General features: G+C 44.5%; 1 protein-coding gene across 1 annotated transcript in view; it reads left to right on the top strand.

Annotated features, from left to right (window-relative positions):
- The first annotated feature begins 343 nt into the window (after positions 1–343).
- KLF15 (Kruppel like factor 15) overlaps positions 344–6000 on the top strand; it is a 30700-nt gene continuing 25043 nt past the window's right edge. The window contains exon 1 of the mRNA XM_017820601.1: positions 344–497. The gene's annotated coding sequence lies outside the window, so the exon portion shown is untranslated. The remainder of the gene's footprint in view (positions 498–6000) is intronic.

Below are 6000 nucleotides of genomic sequence, written 5' to 3'. Positions count from 1 at the left end.
TTGAGCAGACTTTCATAATTTTTTTTGCCAAACTCTTGCCGTTTCTACCCACTCAAGGCTGATCCTGACAGCGCTGAGCTGCGTTGCTGTCAGGCATGGATGTGCCCGATTCCTTGGTAAAGTCTGTTTTGGCATTGCACAATGTGTCTGTTCTCTGGGGGGGCCATGCGCAATCTCTGACTGGGACAGATGTCTGAGCTTGATCCCTCTGGAATGACGTCAAAGGCTGCAATACTGTCCCTCTTCTCTGGGCTGGCAGGGCCGGGGCTGGCCATGTGCCACTGCCGCAGCTGCGCGTGAGGTTGTCCCCTCGCAGGGTGGTTAATGGGTCACCGACTGGCAGCACAGGCGGCCCCTGCCACTTTGCGTGGTGGAGATCTGCTTACACACCTGGCCCTTCTTCCTTGCAAATTCCTGCTGCTCCAGAAACCTCTGGCTGAAAGCAAGTGGGAGTTGATTTTTAAAAGGAGAATCCTCCATTGTCGACCCGTGAGCAGATAAAATACTGTCAAACTCGCAGCCTTCTTCCTGTTCTTGGGATACTGGCTGGCACAAGCAAATGCCATTTGTCATGGAGCTGCAGCAGGCAGCACAGCAGGGGATGCCAGTAAATCCCTGATGTGGCTTGTCTTCCTTCTCTGTGGCATTGGTTAGGAGGATAGGAATAGTTACCTATAAGCAGCTATTTTGGATGCTCATGAGAAGGCAAGCGCAACAGCGGCTTCCGCTTGTACCCAACAAGCTGTGGTGAAATAGGGTGACACACACTGCTACACCTGATTGTTTGCCTCAGGGGAGGTTTCCCAGTGCTGCAGGGAAGGAAGAGACTGGCACATCCTTGGGGCAGGACTTCCCTGAGGCACATCAGCCTCTGCCCTCCCCAGGGGCTGTGGCAGGGCAGGCAGGTTGGGAAGCACCGTGTGCTGCTCAGCAGGATGTGATTCACTGTGACCTCCTGGCACCACTGCAAGCATTGCCTGTGCCCTGCTGGACCTACCCGCTGGTGAAGTGGCTGCTGACATTTCACATCTGCCAGACCCAGCCTGAAGTGGGCTGAATCCAGCCCAAGATTGGTGAAATGCTGTTTCTGATCCTCTCAACAGTGTGCTGGCCCAAGCCACGGTCCATTCTGACAGCTCTGCACATAGGTCAGGGGGAAGGAAGGAGCGTCTGACGTTTTCAATTTTTCTATGAATGCCCAGACAGTTCTTAGGTTCTTCTTAAAAAGCTGATGACAGATTAAGAACAGCTCCCAAGTTTGGATTTTGGAAATACTGGGATTTTCCAAGTTGTCAATCCAGCAGGAGGAGTTCCAGCATGCCTGGGGCTGTGCACAGCATCCTCTCCTTTAGGCAGTTCAGGGCTGCTGGTGGCAGCTGCTCCCAGAGACTTGCCCTGGGGAAAGTGAAAGTGAGACTGCTACATTAATAGGAACATTTTTGATGGCTCATGAAGTGAAAAAATATAAGATGTAGAAAATTGTATTAAAAAAATTGCTAGCCTTACAAAAATGGAAGAGATTGGTTTTTAGCATGTAGGTGAAGAGGTAAGATATTTCTCAAAAATCTGTAATTTTGAGCTGGAAATAGGACTGAGACAAGTCTTGAAAGTAAATATTTAATTACCAGATCAATTTTGACAAAAAGATTCAGAGTTTGCAATTGATTTCTTTAGCCTCTGCTGAGACCACCAGTGAAACTCCAGGTTAGTAGTGGTGCTGCTGTGTTGGTTTGCTGTGGGTCCCATCAGCAAATAACTTATACTTGTGATTATACTAGATTTTGCATGCTAGAAGTAAAAAATAGGACATCTCAGAACCAACATCCTTTCTGTCTTCTTTTGGTAGTTTATTTCTAGGTGTAAAAGCAAAAGTAGTTTTCTTGACTGGTTGTCTTAAGAAGGCTGTGAGGAGAAGGGCATGGCAATGCTTCACACTTTGCAGGGCAGAAATTGGCCAGTATTTACCTCAGGGACTGTGATATTTAGACAAGAAATCCAAAGGAAATCACCAGAATGAACTTCAGCTAACTCTGACAAGTTTGCATGATCAGTGCTTCACTATAACAAGAGAGATGATGCACAGGCTGGTCACTGTTAAATGCAAGCCTAAGCAAAAATATCTAAATGTTGCCCAATCATTGGGGTAAATTGGCTTTAGAGCTGAGGGCTGTTGCTGCATCAGCCTCTGCAGCAGACGGATCCCAGGTCCACTTGGACAAAGACTGGGTGATGTGCAAATGTTTAGAGATATCTTTTCTCTAGGAAAAAAATACTTTAGCATGTCATTAAGAAGAGGTTATGGGAGAATTAAATCTCTAAATAAGATGTGATGTTCTCTTCCATTCAGAGATTACAGGTTCTTCCCATAAGAGCTTCTATATTCCCTGTGCTGCTTGCACAACTCTGTTGTCCTGAAAAAAAAGCTTTCTCATAATCTTTTTTCTATATATTCTTCACCAGACAGTTGAAGTCTGTTCTATGAACATCAGTTTGTTCAGGATTATACATTGTCAAGATTATTATCCTTAGGGAACAGGTGGAGAAACTGCAGAGCAAGGAGATGAGGTGAGTCTCTTCTGGCCGTATAGATATTTAAATAGTAGCAGGATTGGGAAAGGACGTGGTTTCCTCTCAAGCAGTGTTTGTGGGGAAAAAATATAAGCCAGTAATCTGAATTTAGTTCTCTGTTATTACTTGTGACATCAGCAAGGGTGAATATTTTACTGCCAGACACCTACAGAATTAGAAAATGGGCATCTTTAGATCACAGGATGTATGAGTAATTCCCCCCCCCAATTTTTTGACAAGTGTGAATGAAAATACTTACTATGATCACATCTGTATTTTGAAGAAGAAAAATCCAGGTCTGAATCAGTGGTTTTAGTTTGTTACTAAGGATGCATTAGATGAGAAAACAGAGGCTTGCATCACAATGGATAATTTTTTATATGAGCAATCCAGTTGTTTGGAGGGGACCTTGAGTGTTTATTTATTATTAATTATTCTGCTGAAAGTATTTACCCTGTGACAAGCAAAGCAGTCAGCTCTCAACAGCAGTGAAATGAATCTCAGTTCAGGGCAACCCAAATTAGGAAGAAGCTCTGGAGAGTGGTGCTGTTTGAAATAAATTGAGGAATTATTTTAAAAGCTTGCATAGAACAGAGTTTTGCCAGCTATTACAATTGGACTTCAGAGTAACTGCTGAGTGGGTAATTAGTCCCTCAGGAACACGGGAGTCTGGACAAATGTAAGAAAGAACAAGAAGGGGAAAAATAGCGTATGAAAAATTAACTTTAGAAAACAAGCTAGAACATTAGTCACAGGAGGGATATAACTCAACTTTCATTTAACATCTCTTTCTGTGTTGAACAGACACATTGTTCTTAACCCCTGTACTGAAGCAGAAAATACAAACCTTGCTTTTTAAGGCAGCTGGAACTGAACTTTATTGAAGTTCATATCTTTGATAAGAGGGTGAAGGAGAGGGTAAAGAAATGTGATGAAAGTACCTCAAACCCAGAAAATGGGACTTAAGTTTGGGTGGAGCAGGGAAAGAAACCAGTTGTGGAACTGCTTAAGATATTATGTAGTGCCTGTTTTGCTCTCAGAGACTCCCCCATCATGAAGGCAGAGCAGTTAGTCAAGGTTTAAAAGATAATGTCCCCACCAGCATTTGCTCACAGCCTGTCTACAATGCACAGTCTAATTCTCCTCTGGGCTGGGGGCACCCCAGCTGGACAGAAGTGTTCTACCTACCAGCCATGTTGAAGGATACCTCTTTGCATAACTCTTTGCTGGGTTTAGAAAGACTTGGTGGAACACAACTGCAAAATAACCTGGAAGTATGTGAGACACTTGTGAGGTTATATAGTGGACATGTAGTTGATCCTGCACTTCCAGAGGTCCTGATCCATAGTTCTGTGCTGTAACTATTGAACCAGAGACTTATATATAGTTTCTACATTTGGGTCTTGTGGTTCATTGCTCCCATTATTATCTCAACAGCAGTGATTTGCTAATCAGTCCTTTGTAGGACAGGACTAGTATTGCTTTGGCTGTTAAGTGTTCAGAAAAAAAAATGTAGTTCCTCTGACTCTGGAAAAGCAAGAAGCTTTGCAAAAGCTCCTAAGATATCTGTTTGTGAATCTAGGTAAATGGATCATAGTCACTGAACTCTGTGTCTGGAGGGTTAACGGTAACATCACAGCAGAAGGTTCAGGACCTGACACCAGACCTGGATCTTCCTGATTTTGAGGACTTTGGTGTTGTCTCTACTCTAGAACCTCCAAAGAGGTTGAGTCAACCTCCTTGCTGGGCTCTCACCAATTCACTGTCCAAGTGATGAGGTCCCACTTGCCTGTTCCGCCCTGGTGCCCACAGGAGCACTGTCTGTTGGTGCCGTGGTGCTGCATTTCTGACCTGGCAATGCTCTGCTGCTCCCTGAGCAAAGGTTGCTGGGGTTTTCATGTGGGCTTTGTGTTTCCTATTTAAGGCAAGAGAGAGGCTCTGAATTCCATCGGTTGGGTCACCCTCTCTGTTTCCCAATTCAATGCAAATGGCCAGACAGGCAGGCAGCTCTTCCTTGAAAACATGGAAATTCGCTCGAGGTGTGCCAGTTTCTCTGGCAGATGTGGTGTTGGCAGTGCACGATGGACACAATATGGTCATAGTTGTTTATTCCTGTAAACACTGTCTTCAAAATCACCATCTCCTCTCACCACCTTGAGTCACTTCCCCGGAGTGCTCAACACAAATATCCTGCACAAAAGCACCCAGCTCTGGCGTATTCCTTCCAGGAGAGGGCAGGGGAATACAGTTTATTACAGATCCACTTCTGAACTGGAGCCAACATTCATCCTGGCCCAGTTCTTCCTGTACATCTTCCAGTCTATTTTGCTTTCCTAAACTTGGGTTAGCAGAAGTAGGAGCTGAATCTCCTCAAGGCGAGCCAATGGGTTTTGTTACATTTACAGACCTCCCGTCCCTGAGTCATCTTCATGAGAGATAGCTTGGACTAGGCTCTTCCCCGTGCTCTTGAATCTCTTGCAATGAGCCTTGTGTGTCTCATCGAAGGCATTGGCTTCTGTGCATCTTCAGGACAGGGGTTTAAACAGCTGAGCCCCAGCTCTTGTGCTTCATCTCTCCAGAGGAGGCAGCGATGGGACAACTTGTCTATCACACACTCAGCACACCCCTATCCCTACAGAAGGTGGTCTGATCCCCTTGGATGTTCATGATGTCAGCAGGCACAGACAGCTCTGCTTGTGGGGGTGCTTTGCCAGTAGATTAAAATGCAGAGCATGGAAACCCGAGGTTGGAGCTGGACCTGGTTAAAGATGGCCTAGAGAAATGCAGCCAGAAAGTCAGCTGACATTTTCTCTCTCGCTATATTAATGAAGAGAAAGCTCGGGAGAAAATCAGAGATTCTTCCCAGATCCCCACTGTCTTTAATAGTCAAAGGAGCATTAACATTTAAGTCCTAAAATGAGTTTCTTCCAACTTATCTCCCCCTAGGCCTATGATTCTGACTTGAAAAGACAACATAATTTCCAAACCTGTGAAAGAAAGAAAAAAAAAGAAAAATCAATAAACAGTTGGCCCTGCAGCAGAGATGCCCTTGCAAAGCCAAAGAAATTAAGTCCTGAGACTGCTGTTGTTGTTTCCATCTTGTCCTGCAGAGCCACAGCCAGGCATAAACATATTCTTTGTGTCAATATTTCTGTAGTACCGAGAGAAATTACAGTCCTTATCTATGAGTGTCAAGGACTGCTAAGTTAAAGTGATCATAACATTATTGGAGAGTCTGACAGGCCTTTTTATTTCCTCTGTGCCTACATAAGTGTTCTGGTGCTGACAGGTGAAGCCCAGTAGAGCTCAGCTGGATGTGACTGTCAGCTTTGTGGCACATGGAAGGGATCCATCTGCAGGAGACTAATTTAAAAAAAAAAAAAATCCCCAAAGAGAATTTGAACTTCCTTTTAATATTTTTTCTCTGCTTGA

Source organism: Lepidothrix coronata, unplaced genomic scaffold (assembly GCF_001604755.1).
Source record: "Lepidothrix coronata isolate B3197 unplaced genomic scaffold, Lepidothrix_coronata-1.0 Scaffold84, whole genome shotgun sequence".
NCBI lineage: Eukaryota > Metazoa > Chordata > Aves > Passeriformes > Pipridae > Lepidothrix > Lepidothrix coronata.
Note: the sequence above shows the minus strand (reverse complement) of the source record. Positions and strands in the feature narration are given on the sequence as shown.